The sequence below is a fragment of the Aquarana catesbeiana genome, linkage group LG05 (assembly GCF_042186555.1).
Source record: "Aquarana catesbeiana isolate 2022-GZ linkage group LG05, ASM4218655v1, whole genome shotgun sequence".
Lineage (NCBI taxonomy): Eukaryota > Metazoa > Chordata > Amphibia > Anura > Ranidae > Aquarana > Aquarana catesbeiana.
The window spans coordinates 252,261,746-252,280,129 of record NC_133328.1 but is presented as its reverse complement, the minus strand read 5'-3'; the positions used below and the strand labels follow the sequence as shown (position 1 = coordinate 252,280,129).

The window sequence follows — 18,384 nt, the reverse complement described above, 5'->3', positions numbered from 1 at the left end:
GATAGATGTTATTTTTTCAGCTGTGCCAAGAAAAGCCTACTTGGTCTCTGCTAGCTTTTTACTTTTATTTTGTGCTTTGGCTTCCTATATACCAACTTCAATTAGGATTTTACTCTACATTACTGCTTGAGACCTTTCAAAATAGTAGCTGTACCGGTCAGCATTTCCTAAGCTTGACTTTGGAGTGCAGTACCTGGACCTTGCTAGACTAGACATGTGGGAGCTATCTTGAAATGTGTGTGTGTTGTAAATATTATCCAGAGAACACTTTCCAGGTCCAGAGCTGTGGCATTGTCTTAGAGCTTTACCCTGTCTCTGAAAAGTAAGGCAGTTTGGGCTAAAGCGGCGGGAGATACCCTTTTATTTGCACCGCTGGGGGCTTTTCAGTTTTCATATCACTGTTTTTTTTTAAATATGGAAATAGTTAACGCTGAAGGACTGAGCATAGGCATCATCTGCTTGGTGGAGTGTCGCATGCACTCCATTCAATGTAAAGGAAGCACCACATGAAGCTCTAATCTGTTCCTTCTGTCTACAGTAAACTGACCACCTCCGGCCGTCTGACCCTCAACAGGTCTCACCTGGATTTTGGTGCTGTGATAATTTTTATCTGCAGTTTGCTACAGTAAAGCGTTTTTGAAGTGTCCCTAAAGGCAAACATGTATTTTCTATGTTGTTATCCTGTGCATAAGTGTGTAAATAAAGCTGCAAGCTTATGAAAAATCGTAAAAAAACGAATGCTGCGCTACCTTCAAAAAATTATATTGTATTTCAATTGGTAAAATAGAAATTACAAAACTTAATTTATAACAGAGTAGGACAGAATAAAAACTTTGTACAAAAGATGTGTAAGGGCTATTCATATATATTTTTTCTTATATTCCAACATCATGCACAGTGTTCCCTCAAATTATGTATCGCCCAACGGTGGATACCCAACACCTTTCGAGAAAATTTTCTCTTATTCTTCAGGAGTATACAAAAGCCACTTGGGGAACTATATTCTGTAATAGAAACATACCATTAGATATATTGTAAATAGATACATAGTAAAGATTTGTAGCTTACTTTATCTGAACAGAAGTTTTTACCTGTTGCAGTATAGTTTAATGTTATTTCAGAATAGCCACAATTAAAAAGGATGAAGCATATCCTCAGGTCACCACCAGGGGATAGTGGAGCACAGCCAGCAGTCTGAGCCACTGGGGTTGCCAAGAAACCGTACAACAGCCAGCAACCCTGAAAGCAACAAAAGATAGGCTTGGATAAACATTTGAGTATTTTTACTCATGTGGATTAGAGGGGAGGTAAAAACCCTCTCCCTCCAACAAGTCATAAGCCTATGTATATATTTGTAAAGTGCATCTTACTTGTGAACAGGGATCTCATACAGGCTGATCAAGTGGCAAATATATAGAAAAATATACCACAAAGGAGGAGGGAAGGAAGGACCCTCTATGGTCGGAAGAAGTAAAAAATGTATAGATAAGTAATGGGGGGTGGGGAGGAGATACCTTCTATATACTATTGGCATGCACACAAATATTCACCCACAAATTGTTTAAGGCAATGACCAGACTAACCGTCCGTGACCTCTAATTAAAGCCAAAAAAAAAGTAGGAGCTGCTGGCTGGATGGGGGAAAGGAGCAAGGCACCAAGTGTGCTACTGGCCACCATACTGCTCCCTCCTCTCCTAATGGCAGCTTGTAATGAAAGCTGGACCCTGGCCGGGCTGCGCGCTGCCACACCCCGCCCACTAGTGGCGGGATGACGTCATGCACCACTCGGCCACCGGCACACTCACTAGCCGAAAGGAGCAGGCAGAGCATCGGGGCACATGAGCCTGCCCCGTCGGTGAACCGCTTACCACAGTCCGGACATTGCAAGGCTGCCTTCCCTCCCCTAAGAGCGGGGCGCTTCCATTACAAGCCGCCATGGGGAGAGGAGGGAGCAGTATGGCAGCCAGCAGCACACATGGCGCCTTGCTCCCTCATCCCTTTCAGCCAGCAGCCTCTCCTTTTTTGGCTTTAAATAGAGGCCACGGACAGTCAGGCTGGTCATTGCATCAAAAAAATCCGTGTGTGCACATGCAAGAATGTGCTTACCAATAGCATATAAGAAGCAAATTTTTTTTTTTTTTTTGCTGATTACTTATCTATACATTTTTTACTTTTCCATAGAGGGTCCTTCCTTCCCATCTGGTTTGTGGTATATTTTTCTATATATTCGCCACTTGATCAGCCTGTATAAGAACACTGATCACAAGTAAGAAGCACTTCACAAATATGTATTTGTAGGCTTATGACTTTTTGGAGGGGAGGGTTTTTACCTCCCCTCTAAACCACATGAGTAAGAGTACTCAAATGTTTATATGATCCTATCTTTTGTTGCTTTCAGAGTTGCTGGCTGTTGTGCGGTTTCTTAGTGACCCCAGTGGCTCATAGACGTGATCCGAGGATATGCTTCATGCTTTTATATGGTTCTTAATTGTGGCTATTCTGAAATAACGTTAAACTATACTGCAACAGGTAAATACTTCTGTGCAGATATTGTAAGCTACACATCTTTACTGTGTACCTATTTACATTATATCTAATGGTCTGTTTCTATTATAGAATATAGTTCCCCATGTGGCTTTTGTATACCCCTGAAGAAGAATAAGAGAAACTGTTCTCAAAACATGTTGGGTGTCCACAATTGGGTGATAATATGTGGGAACATTGTGCATCCATGATGTTGTAAAATAAAAAAAATATGAATAGCCCTTACATATTTTTTGTACAATGTTTTTATTCTGTCCTCCTTTTGATATAAAGTTTTGTACTTTCTATTTTCCCAATTGATAGACAAAGAGTTAGTTACTGCATCTGCATGTGTTGCTGTTAAAGTCCCATCCATGAGGGGGGTTCTTTTTCTACATGTATTTAAGGGATGTTGGCACTCATAGGCTGCTTTTAAAATACTTTTCAAAAGCTTATATGTATGTGATGATCAACAACCTGATATTCTGTGTGTCTTCAACAATCGTCAATTCATAAAAAACTTTTCACCAATCACAAAAACAATACAAATAAAAGTCCATAAAATCGTGAATGAAGTAGTCCCATACAACTTGTGATATATACAGTTCTAAAGCAAATGCTGCAAAAATGTGCAAGTAGAAAGCACCTTCGCCATGGTGAATGCCTTATGGGCAAACTCTCACCTCGCTATATTCATCCCTTATAGCAGAATGACGGCCGGGTGGTGGTTCCGTTATCCTGACTGGACATCATATGATATCTTTCAGGATAACAGCCAGCGTGCCCCCATGGGGGCACGCGGCGATCGGTGGTGCGGCATGTCAGTCTGACAAACCGCAACACCCATCTCGGTAAAGAGCCTCTGATGAAGGCTCTTTACCACATGATCCGCTGTGTCCAATCACAGCTGATCACGCTGTAAACAGGTGATAGTTTTATATGTATGCTTAGATATGTTAGTTATTTGACACTGAATTATTGCTTATTTATTCTCATCCTGATAGATTGGTGTTCATATTTGATGCTCCACAATGGCTGCACATATCCTCATTTGGGGTTAAGCACTGTATATTCCATGTATCATGGAACTTTGTTCCAAAAATGTTTTGACATCTGGGAGTCCTTTATCAAACCCTACCTGTAGGCACCCAATAGTCTATAATTGTTATCAATATACCCAATATTGCCAAGCTAGATTGCTAATCAATGGCCTACCAATTGATCCTTTATCCTCTGCTTAACTTGAAATATGCTTTAAAACCCAGTAATCAAGGCCTTGTAGAGGCCGCTGTAGAGTGGAGGTATAGATCTGTGGTTTTTAAAATGTGACGCTTTGGGCCTTGAGGTGTCTGGTGGGTTTAGCGAGATGTGGACCAATTTTGTTTCCCCATCTGTAAAATTTTTTCATATAGAGTAGCTTTTGTTTTGTATGAGAAGTTACAAAGGTGTTTAAGAGCATTACTGCTTTTTGCCATTGTTTCTTTGATTCAGAGGAGTTCACCAATAAACGTCTGTAGATTCAAAGATTCTCGTTTTTGTAGATAAGAATATTGGTGGGCAGTTTCTTATTTTCCTAGCAGTATTGAAGGATATGATATGGCCACTAAGGACCGATATTGCCATATGCCAAAAAAAGTAGGGAGTAAAAACTACTTTTAAATGATGATGCTTGCAAACACAATATATTAATTTTTTTGTTAAAAAGATAAAACATGATGTTGCATTGAGTAAATACCAAGCATATCAGGATTTAAAATTGTGCAGATGGCAACAGACTAGAGTACCTAAAATTGCCTGAAGTTTTAAAAGAGTTTTAGAGCGTGGGTCAGCAAACCATCGACCGCGGGGGGCCGACAGGTGTATCGTGAGCATGGCTCTGCCTCCCCCCAGCCCTCCGCTGCTGTCTTATTAGCTGCAGCCTGCAGAGCGGGAGGCTGAAGCTGGATGGAGGGCGAGGGGCGGGAGCTGCTCGGTGATTGGTTACAAGGCAGTCCTAGCAACCAATCACCAGCTTGCTATTATGAATGTCGGCAGCTCCCCCCTTCCACCCAGCACTATGCTACCTCTTGATCTCTGCCCAGATGAACACACGCTGGCAGGTAAGTTTTACCCACACAGCGTTGTGTGTATGGGAGGGGGAACAGAGGAAACTATGGGGCTTAATGTGAAGGGGGTCAGATGACACTGTTTTGGGAGGCAGAGGGCACTGTTATGGGGGGCATAGGACTCTACAGTAGGGGGAGGGGTTATGTCAAGGGGCAGGCGACACTACAGGGTGGGGGGTGATGTGAAGGAGCAGAGGACCCTGCCATCGGTGGGTGGCAGAGGACACTACAGTGGCGTTGGGGGGGTGTTGTAGAGGGATCAGGGGGTACAGGACCACTACTGTGGGGGGCAGAGTACACTGCAGGGGAGAATGATATGTGGGGGGAGGGGGCAGAGGTCACGGCTATGGAGCACAGAAGACACTACAGTGGGGGGGGGGGGGGGCAGAGGACACAGCATTGGGGGGGGTGATCAGGGTGGATTTGAGGTAAATCATTAGTAAAATGGCTTCATTTTAAATCAACTCGATTTTAACAATAATTTTTAACCACTTCAATACAGGGCAATTTTCACCCCTTTCCTGCCCAGTCCAATTTTCAGCTTTCAGTGCTGTAACATTTTGAATGACAATTGCGCGGTCATGCAATGCTGTACCCAACTAAAAATTTTTATAATTTTTTTTCCCCCACAAATAGGGCTTTTTTTTGGTGGTATTTGATCACCTCTGCGGTTTTTATTTTTTGCGCTATAAACAAAAGAGCGACAAGTTTGAAAAAAAGCTAAATTTTTTACTTTTTTACTATAATAAATATCCCCAAATGTAAAATAACGAAACACATTTTTCCTCAGTTTAGGCCGATATGCATTCTTCTACATGTTTTTGGTAAAAAAAAAAAAAAAATCGCAATAAGTGTATATTGATTGGTTTGCAGAAAAGTTATAGCGCCTACAAAATTGGGGATATATTTATGGCATTTTTATTATTATTATTATTTTTTTTACTAGTAATGGCGGTGATCTGTAATTTTTTATCGTGACTGTGACATTGCGGCGGACACATCAGACACTTTTGACCATATTTTGTGACCATTGACATTTATGCAGCAATCAGTGCTATAAATATGCACTGATTACTGTATAAATGTCACTGGCAGGGAAGGAGTTTTTTACTAGGGGGTGATCAAGGGGTTAAATGTGGTACCTAGGAAGCGATTAACTGTGGGGGGATGGGCCTGACTAGGGGAGGAGACCGATCAGTGTTCCTATATACTAGGAACACACGATCGGTCTCCTCTCCCCTGACAGGTTGTAGATCTGTATGTTTACACACACAGATCCACATTCCTGCTCTGTCACGAGCAATCGCGAGTGCCCGGCAGACGTCCCGTCCTGACTATCGTTTCGTCATAAATGACATCAAGGGTGATGTCATTTATGACGAAACGATGGTCAGGTCAGACATGTACACACGCTACTGCGCATATCCGATCGTTGTCTGGATTTTAAGGAAGTGTTTGGATTTAGACATGCTCTTAGCTTGAACTTTTGCTATCCTGTGTATACGCACTGCTGCTAATAAACTGCAAAGAGGAGATAGTATTATACTATGTGTAGTCTTTTTTGTCTCTCTATATATATATATATATCGGCTCTGTGGCTTTCTCTTTTGTTCATTGACGGACACAGCACTTTAATCTTGACCTTAGGGTTATATCGCCACCTTTAGGAGAGGACTAGGCAGAACACAACAAAAAAACAAGCACAGTACCACCCAGGGGGCGGTCCTGCTGGCTATAACCCCTCACTCTGCTCCCATCAGCTCAGTTTCTTTTTGCCTAGTCTAGGAGAAGGACCTGGCTCTATGTGGGGACCAGTGGTCTTTGAAATTTTTTCATTTTTGCTGTTTTTGCTTCCTGTGATCTACAATCAACAGCCGGGCTGGGTGACATGCTGGATAATATAGATCCTGGTGGTCTCCCCAGCCTGGCCATCAAGCTCGTGCAGACCTTAGCTCCGCGCTGGGTCGGCCGTGACAGGCCCCATTCTGGGCCAGGGGTGGACTGTGAGCAATATGCTCCGGGGCACACATATGACCGGGCTACTGCTGTCTGAGTCACAGTGTGCCGTTGTCGACAGCCACCCCGTATTGCTCGGATGATAGGTCTGTCTGTGAAGTGTGTCCAGTAGTCCCTGCAGGATGGGTAAATATGGTTCCACCTGTTTAGGCAGGTTGGAGCAGCTGGGCACTCCCTGGGAGGTCGATTAGGGGGTCTCTCTCTCTCTCCCTTTTCTCCCTGCCTCTTTCCCTCCTCCCCATTCTAAGGGGGTTCTGTGTGGATGGGCATAGGGGGTGCGGAGCACGTACCTGGCCCCGGGGTCCTCCGGGTGGTCTCTGGGTCCTGGCAGGGGGTTGTGCTGTGCGTTCATTTAGTTTTTCCCTTTGTTTTAACTTCGGTTGTTCCGCTCGTTTATCCCTTCGTTTTTGCCTTCATTTGCCATGTGCAGGGGGGAATGTTTGCCCGCGGGAACCGCGGCCATTTTCCTGTTGCCGCAGCTATTTTCTTGTAGCCACGCGGGACGGTTTCTGTTAGTCTCTAGCGCTGGGTGACTGTTTAAGCCAGGAACAGCGCAAAACTGACACAGAACACAGACGCAGGCAGCGTAAGAAAAAGCGCTAGTAGGAGCACTTATCACGGCGGTGCGGGATACCTTAACGTTAGAGCAGACGGTGGGGGCATCTGCAGAGGTGTCGGTTCCTTTTGGGTCCCACAAGCCGGTCTGCACCGCTAAGGTGTTTCCCTACCTAACTTATTTTGATAAGTTTATTTATAAGCAGTGGGAACGCCCACAGTGGGCCTTTTCAGTCCCGAGACGAATGGCGGTGCGTTACCCCTTTGAGGAGAATTTTCTGAAAAAATGAACATCTCCAGTCGTTGATCCCCCGGTATCTAGGTTAAATAAGGTGACCACGATTCTGGTGGAAAGGTCCCCCTCTTTCAAGGACCCTGCCGACAGAAGGGTTGAGTTGGTTGCCCGGTCCATGTTTACGGTGGTGGGGTCGGCGCTTCGGCCGGTGTTAGCCACGGCTCTGGTGTCACAAACACTGAATGGGCTAAGTTGTTGGGGAAGGAGCAGGTTCCCCAGTCATTGTGGAACTGGCAGACCAGTTGGTGCACGGCCTTAAGTATATTTGTGATGCGGCCCTGGATACGGCCCCTTTGCTTTCTAGAGCCTCGGTATCACCAGTAGTGCTGCGTTGGCTGATTTGGCTCGAGGGTTGGGCTGCGGACCAGATATCTAAGAAAGCGCTGGCGGATTTGCCCTTCCAAGGTGAGAGGCTGTTTGGCGCCTCGCTGGATGACATTATTAAGAATGTTACTGGGGGAAAGAGTACTTTGCTCCCACAGTCCAGAAAGGGTAAGCCACGTCGTAGGCAGGGGCCCTCTTTTTCCACTCAGAAGTGGCTTTTTTGGCTGCCTGTGTCGGCGGGTAAGCGTTCCCAGTCCGACAAGGTGCCCGCTGAGGGACAAAAGCGTCCCTGGTATTGCAGGCCGAACAAGCCTGCGAACAAATCGGCTTCCGCATAAAGGTTCGCCCCGCCTGACTCTCAGGTGGAGGGGTCGCCTTCGGGAGTATGCAGACCGGTGGACTTCTTCTTTCCGACCAGTGGGTCTGCGAGCTGTTTTTTTTCAAGCTACAAGATAGTTTCTTTCTTGTCCGCCAGGCAGGTTTTTTCCCTCCAACCTTCATCTTCTTCCAGCTCGTCGGAAGGCCCTGTTTGGGGCAGTACAGGACTTACTACTGCGTGGGGTGATAGTGCATGTACCGACGTTGGAAAGGTTTCAGGGATTCTACTCCAATCTGTTTGTAATCCCGAAGAAGGAAGGAGTCCGTCCAGTCCTGGATCTCAAGGCCCTTAATTGTTTTGTGAAGGTGCGGAGGTTCAGGATGCAATCGGTTCTGTTCCATGGTCGCTGCACTTCATCAGGTGGATTTCCTGGCATCTTTGGACATCAATGACTCATAATTGCATGTCCACATATGCGTCAGACACCAGAGGTTCCTGCGATTTGTGGTCGGGGTTGAGCACTACCAATATGTAGCTCTTCCCTTTGGCTTAGTGTCGGCACCAAGGGTTTTCACCAAGGTGCTGGCTCCGATTCTGGCGTTGCTGAGACAACGAGGGATCGCGATCGTGGGTTACCTGGACGACCTCCTCCTGAGAGCAGCTTCTGTCTCAGAGCTAAGGGAGGATGTGGCGATCACCATACAGACTGTTGGCTGGGTGTTGAATCTCCAGAAGTCGGTGTTGCTGCCGATCCAGCGCCTGGAATACTTGGGGTTGATTCTGGACTTTGCAAAGGCGAGAGTCTTTCTTCCTTCAAGCAAGCTGCAGACTCTCCAATCTGTGGTGCGGTTACTGATGTCCCGCAGGTGCTCGTCGCTCGCGAGTTCCGGGCCTCATGTTAGCCACTTTCGAGGCGGTACCATATGCTCAATTCCACACTCGGGTCTTGCAGAAAGAGATCCTGTCCAAATGGGACAAGTCTCTGATATCCCTGGATTGTCAAATTCGGATGAGCCAGCTAGCCAGGGTTTCGCTTCACTTTTGGCTGAGGTTCCCGGCCCTTTGGTCGGGGAAATCGTTCCTTACTCTTCGTTGGACGGTGATCACGATGGAGGCCAGCCTGGGGCATCCAGTCGGCCCAGGGTCACTGGACGCAGGAAGAATCCGGCCTGCCAATCAGTGTGCTGGAGCTGCGGGTGATCAGGCGGTGCCTCTCCACATGGCCGCAGAGGTTGCAGGGTCATCCGGTCAGGATCCAGTCGGACAACGCCACGGCGGTGGCGTATGTCAATCATCAGGGAGGGACAAGGAGCTCAGTGGTGGCGCGGGAGGTCTCCTACATCCTACAGCGGGCAGAGCGGCGCGTGGCGGTTCTGTCAGCCGTGTACATAACGGGTGTAGAACACTGGCAGGCGGACTACCACACAAAGTGTTTCGGCTCATTTGCCTACGACGGGGCATGCCAGATGTGGATGTTCTGGCCTCACAGCTCAATCGGAAGGTGCAGAGGTTTGTGGTTAGGTCAAAGGATCCCTGGGCGGACGCGTCAGACGCATTGGCCCCATGGGGGGGGGCATTATCGGCTAATTTGTGCCTTTCCTCCTGTCAGGCTCCCCCCTCGTCTGTTGGGCAGAGTGGAGGCCGAGGGGATTCCAATGATTCTGATTGCCCCAGACTGGCCTCGACGTTCTTGGTACGCCGACGTAGTAAGAATGGTGGCGGATGTTCCTTGGTGGCTGCCGGTGCGGGAGGACCTTCTGTCTCAAGGTCCGATTCTCCACCCTGCTTTACCGTCGCTGGCTTTAACGGCATGGCTGTTGAGAGCCAGGTGCTGAGGGACCGAGGGCTGTCGGCTTCGGTAATTTCCACTATGCTAAGGGCACGAAAGTCTTCTTCCAGGAAGATTTATCATCGCAGCTAGAAGGCCTACATCTCCCTGTGTGAGGAGGTGGGGTGGCGTCCGCGTTTATATTCGGTTTCCAGGATCCTGCTGTTTCTACAGCGAGGAGTGGATCAGAAGCTTGCATTAAGTACCACTAAGGGGCAAATATCAGCTTTGGCTGTCTTCTTTTCAGTGACTCTTGGCGACCCACTTATTGGTGCGTACGTTTGTTCAGCGGGTTCGGCATGTGGCTCCTCCGGTACGTCCGCTGCTGCCAACGTAGGATCTGAATCTGGTGCTCTCGGTGCTTCAGAAACCGCCGTTTGAAAACATTAGGGAGATCCCTTTATTAACCCTCTCAGAAGGTAGTCTTTCTAGTGGCTATTACATCTGCAAGGTGGGTTTCTGAGTTGGTGGCCTTGTCGTGCAAGTCCCCTTATTTGATCATCTACAAGGATAAGGTGGTGCTGCATCCGCAGCCTTCTTTTCTTCTGAGGGTTGTTTCGGCCTTACATCTTAATGAGGACATTGTGCTTCCGTCCTTATGTCCTCTGCCGTCACATCCCAAGGAGGTCGCTTTATGTTCTTTGGATGTGGTCCAGGCTCTGCGGGTGTATCTGTCTGCTATGGCTCCCTTCCGGAGGTCGGACTCTGTCTCGGTGGTTGGTCTGAAGAAGGGCCTGGCGGTCTCGTCGGCCACCATTTCTCAGTGGATCAGACAGATTATTGTTCAGGCTTATGCCATAAGGGGGCGGACACCTCCCTTTCCTGTCACGGCGCATTCTACCAGGGCTATTGGTGCTTCCTAGGCTTTCTGGCATCAAGTGTCCGTTTCACAGGTGTGTAAGGCAGCTACCTGGTCATCAGTGCACACTTTAACCAAATTTTACAAGGTCGACGTGGGTGCATCCTCAGATGCATGCTTCGGCCGCAAGGTTTTGCAGGCGGCCGTCTGAGGTTGCGGCTCCTCTGATGGGGAGTTCTTTTTGTTGTGGGTGGAGTTTTTTTCTCTGTTCCCACCCCTCGTTTTTGGCACTGCTTGGGGACGTCCCTAAGGTCAAGATTAAAGTGCTGTGTCCATCAATGAACTAAAGAGAAAATGGGATTTTTGTACTTACTGTAAAATCCCTTTCTCTAAAGTTCATTGACGGACACAGCACCCATCCCTCCTATTTATGTTTGTATTGCTTTTTGACAAACTGAGCTGCTGGGAGCAGAGTGAGGGGTTATAGCGAGTAGGACCGCCCCCTGGGCGGTACTGTGTTTGTTTACTTTGTTGTGTTCTGCCTAGTCCTCTCCTATAACCCTAAGGTCAAGATTATAGTGCTGTGTCCATCAATGAACTTCAGAGAAAGGGATTTTACGGTAAGTACAAAAATCCCATTTTTCTAAAACGCCATGCCCTGAACAGATGTGACATTTTTGGTGTGTATCTTCTGAGGCTACTGGGGAGAGATGTCAGGACATCTGTTCTGTGGATCACAGATCCAACAAAGTGCTTTGAGACCTCCCTGAATAAGGGGGGTGGGTCGCTGGCTTTCTTGTAAGCCTTGATTTCATTTGCAGTGATGGGTATCATGCTGCCAAGCATTTTTATTATACAGAATTTATAAAGCGCCAACAGTTTACGTAGCATTTGATCATCATTTTCAATACACCCCCTCTTCGTGGGACTCCTGATAAAAAAAATCAGCTGCATATGAACGTTTTCTTTTTGTTTTGCACATTGTTTGCACTTGTGATATTATGTTGCACGTGTTCTAGGTTATTCCATTTCAGACTGTACCAATTATTGCACAATAGCACTTTATTATTCCATTTTAGGATGTATGCACATCAAATGTGTTGTGTGATTCGCATGAATTGCACTCTTTACTCTAGCGCTGCACTTTTATTTAAACACTCATGCTACATAACAAATAAGCTACATTTCATGCTGAATAAACTAAATTATTAATCTATCTTAAATATAAAACTGTCTTTTAGATTTTTTACTCCAAAAGCATTTTATTAAAATAAATTTGATAAAAATCAAAATAATCCGATTTAAATTTAAAAAAAAAAAAATCCAAAGAAAAAATCAGATTTTCTTTTCTTGTTTTTTCTCTTAAATCGTTGATTTATATCCACCCTGGGGGTGATTTGAAGGGGGCAGAGGACACTGCGTTGGGAGGGGGGGTACAGAACACTACTGTGGGGGGAGGGGGAGAGGACGCTACAATGGGAGGGTGATGTGAAAGGGACAGAGAACACTACTGTAATGCAGGGTTTTTTTTTCGAGCTTGGTCAATTTTTATTTATTTTATTTTCTTAAGACTCCACAAAGTAGTCACCCCCCCCCCCCATAACTTTTTATGGCAATCGTAAGAATAAGGCCCTTGCGATAATTGTGGGCGGTGGCAAGTTCTCTGAATGGAAACGCGGGTAGGGCACCACATGTTTTCCCTGCTCTCCAAGGCAGCTGATCAAACGCAGATCGTTTGATCAGCTGCTTAATGCCTACAAAAAGGCAGTTCTGAAACCAGAAGTGGTGAAATCTTGTCACTTCTGGCTTCATTCATCACAGATTAGATCCAGAACCTGTAAGTAAGCATTAATGAAGCAGCCTGGTGTCCTGTTATGTACTCCAAGAAATAGATTTTCACAGGCAAGACAAAAACCCAATTACTCCACACCCTCTGAGTAACCCACAGGGGAATACTATTAGCCAAGACAGAACATTCACTCTTCCTAGTACCCGCACAACATTCAACCTCCGTGATTATGCCTTCTTTGCACTGGAGAAGGACATGAAATTAACACCAGTCTCTATAACTGACTCTTAATACCATTTCAGGTACATGGAAAACAGCCTACCTGACCAAAGCAGATTTTTCTTCAGCAATGTCACGATTCCTCAGACAACAAATGGCTATAATAGCCCTCAAATTCCACTCGCATTTTGCAGGGTGAGCGAGGAGCAGGGGTGGACCAGGCTGACCGTTTCCTGGCTGAAGCGATCAGCCAAGAAAATGTCGGCCGGAGACCATAGAGCGGCAGGGCCCGACTGTTCTGGGGTTGCTTTGAGCTGAGGTGAGGCTGCAGCTCTCCCCTCCCTCTCTCTTTCTCCTCCTCTTGCGTATCACACACACACACACACACACACACAGTGGGCATGTCCCGCTGTGTGTCACGGAGCTGGATCTGTGTTCGGTGGCGCGGTGTAACAAGGTTCCGCCCCCTAGATAAGCTCGTGTAATAGTAAGTTGAATCAATGTTCCACCTATGAAACGAGCCGGTCTGGGGGGGCTGGACCTTGTTACACCACGCCGCCGAACACAGACCCAGCCCCATGACACACAGCAGGACATGCCTGTTGTGTGTGTGTGTGTTCCATCATCCAGGTGAGTCTGTATTGATGGGGGCGCAGTAAGCTGCATTTGATGGGGCACAGTGAAGCTGCGTTGATGGGGCACAGTGAGGCTGTGTTTGATAGGTTCTGATGCTTTATGTTAATATTGTTAAAGAACTTGATTCTGCTTAAAACATTTAACAGTTTAATTTTATGAGATAACTTACAAGGGCTTGTTTAGGGGCGGACTTATGGGTGGGGCAGGGGAGGGGTTTGGGTGGGGCAACTGGTGGCGAGTAACTCTGAAGGCCTGGCTAGTGGCTCAGGACTTGAAATTTTGAGCCCTGGGCTATAATACAGACACCTCTGTCCAAGGCTACAAAATGCCAAGCCCCTTCTCTAGCTTCTCCATCTCTACCAGAGTCAGATCCCTATATGCCTAACCTAGAAGGAGTGGACATAGAAGGGAATGATAGCAGGCTGCGGAGGATTTCTCACCCCCACACTGCTTTTACGCCTGAAGCTGCAGCTTTGTGTAATATGCTTGCTGATGTGGATATGCTCAATTCTGTGCGCAAAAGCTTCCACATTGTTGCACTTGATTTTTCTCCATCCTGCTGTGCCCCTTTGAGTAGAAAGAGACCTATGAAATCTATAAAGGCATTCCCATGTGGTAGCGATTGGGGTATATGGTGCAATAAGTGTTGTGTGTACATAATGTTCTATGCAGAAGAGCAAAAAGTTCATAGAGTCCAATTGGAGTGTTCAGGATAACTTTCCACTGATCTCAATGCACCAGATACAGCACCTCTCAAGAGACTTAAGTATCTCTAGGCAAACAGATAAGAACAGCAGTGCGCATTCCTATATTCATCGATCCTGCAGGTAGAAAGTTTGAGATGCTCTTTTAGGCTGTTTTTATTATTGCAAGCCCAGCTCCTACTGCAATATCAGTATTACTAACTGCAGCTATCTGGACTACCACAATGAACAACCAACACAATCCTTTATTCCAGGACCATGCCTTAGCTGAGCAAATTCCACAGTTCACGTAAGCTCTGCTCTTTTTTGTGTGGATTCCCTTAAAACAAAGCAGGAAGCTGCCTGTAAAAAAAAAAAAAGACACTCGACCAGTGCATAAAGGATGTCACAGGAGGTAATGTTTTTACTTCCACAGTAAAAGTTTAGAAAATTCTTCTCCTCAGGAGCCAAATGCAGAATACTTAGCAGTTACAGCTCTACCAGGCCTTAACTTCAAAGTCTAGCCCTTCCTTTCTGGACTTGGCCTACAAAAGACCACCAAATCTTTCCCATAGCCCTCTTTTCTTTTCCAATATTTTTATTCAGAAAATTATTTAACAAATACAAAGTCAGCGTTCGCCGTTGTAATAGGAAGTAATTGTTCATTAACTAACAAACCGGTAATGATTCAGTTAAAGCACAGAAGAGCATATATTGATGTGAAACTTAATGTATCATCATCCATATATTAGGTTTATATGAAGGAATCAAGCCGAAACAGAAATTTTTTTTAAAACTGTGACTAGACATTGTATAAATTATAAAATGTAGGAATAACAGCCAGGAATGGGGTTTCATAATATTCCGTGCCTTCCCCACTCATCTCACTAGAAATATTCAAAACCTGGGCGGGGGGGGGGGGTGCATATATGTTGTAATTTTAATTCTGGAACCCCTCTTCAAGCTCTCGCTACTGCATAGGGGTATTCCAATGTGTAGCATGGGAAATGGTGGGGGGTAAATCTCCACCCCCTCTGCTACAGTTATTTGTTACAACCTACTAACTTGACTCCTGTGTAGTCCCAGGGACCATAATGGTCCGAGGGCCCATGTAAAGGCAAATTTAGATTGAAGGAAGAGAGAAAGGTTAAAGAGGTGACAGAAGAATAGAAGGTAGCGAAGGGAGGTGCCCTCTTGCCCTGGAGAGTAACATAAAGCGTTGGTCCTATCTCATAATGCAGCCGATTGGTAGTTTTATTATTATTATACAGGATTTATATAGCGCTGACAGTTTACGCAGTGCTTTACAACATTAGGGCAGACTGTACAATTACAATTCAATTCAATACAAGGGGAATCAGAGGGCCCTGCTCGTTAGAGCTTACAATCTAGGAGGGAGGGTTAAGTTATACAAAAGGGTAATAGCTGTGGGGGATGAGCTAATGGAGAAAATAGTGCAGTTTTAGATGGAGGCAGGATAGGCTTCTCTGAAGAGGAAAGTTTTCAGGGATCGCCTAAAAGTGGATAGATTTGGAGACAGTCTGACAGATTGGGGTAGCAAATTCCAGAGGATGGGCGAGGCTCGGGAGAAGTCCTGAAGGCGGATATGGGAGGAGGTAATGAGGGAGCTAGAGAGCAGGAGGTCTTGGGAGGAACAAAGAGGGCGATTAGGTTGGTATTTTGAGACTAGGCTAGTGATGTAGCTGGGGGCAGATTTGTGGATGGCTTTGTAACTTATTGTTGGTATTTTGAATTTAATTTGTTGGGCAAGTGGCAGCCAATGGAGGGATTGGCAGAGAGGGGTAGCAGACACTGTGCGGTTTGTAAGGTGGCTGAGTCTGGCAGCAGCTTCATGATGGACTAAAAGGGGGGATAGTCTATTTAAAGGTAAGCCAATGAGGAGGGAGTTGCAGTAGTCAAGGCGAGAGATAACCAGGGAGTCAATCGGGTGCTTTGTGGTTTCATTGGTTAGAAAGGGACGTAGTTTGGAGATGTTGCGTAGGTTGAGGCGGCAAGCTTTGGAAAGTGATTGGATGAGGGGCCGAAAGGAGAGTTCAGAGTCCAGGATAACACCTCGCACGCTGACATGTGGGGATAGGTGGACGGTTGTGCTCATTGCTCTTGACAGAGAAGTCAGGGGAAGAGGCACGTGGGGGAGGAAATATTATAAGCTCGGTTTTGGACAAGTTGAGTTTGAGGAAGTGGTGTGACATCCATACAGATATGTCTGTTAGTAAGTTATTGATGCGTGAGGAGACTGGTGGAGAGATAGATTTGTGTGTCAGCGTAGAAATGATATTGAACGCTGTGAGAGGCTATCAACTGACCCAGGGAAGAGGTGTAGATTGAAAATAAGAGGTCCAAGCACAGAACGTTGGGGGAACCCAATGGGGAAGGGAAGAGGAGTGCAGAAAGTAGAATTGTAAGTGACACTGAAGGTGTGTTGGGTTAGGTAAGATGGGAGCCACTGAAGAGCACAGTCACAGGGACCGAGGGAGTGAAGTTTTTTGAGGAGGAGGGGGTGGTCATCCGTGTCAAAGGCAGCTGAAAGGTCCAGAAGTAGGAGTACAGAATAGTGTCCATTGGATTTTGCAGTTAGTGAGTGAGTTTTAAAAGAGCAGTTTCTGTGGAGTGTTGAGGGCGAAATCCAGATTGAAGGGGATCAAGAAGGTTATGCTTAATGAGGTGGTCACTCAGTTGGTTGTAAACCAGGCGTTCAAGGAGTTTAGAGGAAAAGGGGAGCAAGGTTGTTAAGATTGGTAGGGTCCAAGGATGGCTTTTTAAGTATGGGGGTGACCAGTGCATGTAGTTGATCCAGGGGTCCCATATTTTGTCGAACAAAGCAACCTCGTCGTTCAAAATTGCCAAGAGGCATTCATTTACCATTATCTATGATGGTTTAGATTTCAGCAGGTGAAAAGTGATCGTAGGGGGCTTCCAAGATTTGGCTATAGACATTCTTGCTGCTACGAATATGAAGGCTATGAGTCTCCTCATATGTTTTGATGTCCCCTCCTCTGGGCGTCCCAACAGTGCCTGTAGAGGTGATTTAATGAGGTTCACTTGGGTCAATGAATATATAAAGTTGTATGTACATATCCAGAACCTTTGCACTTTCGGGCATGCCCACCATATGTGGAGCATGGTGCCGTCCATGTCACATCCTCTGAAGCAATGTGGAGAGTCCCCCCCGGACATAGGTTGCTACCCTCGCTGGCACTATGTACCACCACATCAAGACTTTATAATTTGCCTCTATCAGCAAGGTATTAATATGATCTGAATGCACATTGTGCCATTTTACTCCACTCTAAAACTTCTAAGCTGATTTCTAAATCTTGCTGACATTTTTGCATATAGAATAGCTTTATAGAAGTAGAGGACAAAATAGTGTAAATTTTTGATATGTGGCCAGTTTGTTTGTCGAAAGTCCTGCAGAGATGTTTCATTGAGGTGGATGTGGTCAATTCAGAAGTGCGATTCAGTGTTGCCAAGTAATGCTCTATCTGAGTGTAGTGATATAGTTCTGAACTGGGGAGATGGTACCTCTCCTGAAGGGCCTGTTTTGACAAAACACCTCTATGGTCAAATAGATCTGCTATTCGTATCAAGCCCTTTTTAGTCCACCATGTAAAATAATGAGGGTGAAGACCCAGGGTGAATGAAGGTTTATCAAGCAACAGAGCTAGTGGGGTGTGTAGGGATTTAAATCTGTGTGGCCAACAGCCTGTCCCATAGGTTTAAGGAAAAGTTGGGCACAATATTGCTGGTCTATCTTTCCCCTTCATCCACATCAAGTGACTAATCTCTTTGTGTGGGTATAGGGAGGATTCCATCGACATTCAGAGTGGCCTGGACTGTCGTGCGTGTAATCGGGTCAATTGGGCCTGTTGAGCTGCATGGTAGTACTTAATCAAGTCAGGCACTCCTAGACCTCCCCTCAGTTTTGGAGTGTATAATGATGGTCTATTCACCCTGGATCCTCTAACAATTTTTTAAACATCAGAGGGTAATTTTGTCTATAAAGTGTGGGAAGGGAAGGGGTCAAAAGATACCCAAGTACGGAAGGGCCTCATTTTGCCATTTTAAATGGAAATGAGCTTTGTAAAACTCCGACTTTGTGTGTTTGTAAGGAATACGTTGAGTGCTTGAGATTTGGAATGGTTAACTTGTAAGCCTGTGATAGAAGTGAATTGTCGTAGTACCACGTATAGATTAGGCAATGAGGTGACCGAGGAGGAGTAGCAATATGTCATCTGCGAACAACGCACACTTGTGCTCTGTATATCCAGA

The 18,384-nt window shown here is 45.9% G+C and overlaps 1 protein-coding gene across 1 annotated transcript in view; it reads left to right on the top strand.

Moving 5' to 3' along the window:
* Positions 1–18,384, top strand: part of TRIO (trio Rho guanine nucleotide exchange factor) — a gene marked incomplete in the record, with an annotated part of 1,361,655 nt that overhangs the window by 312,025 nt on the left and 1,031,246 nt on the right.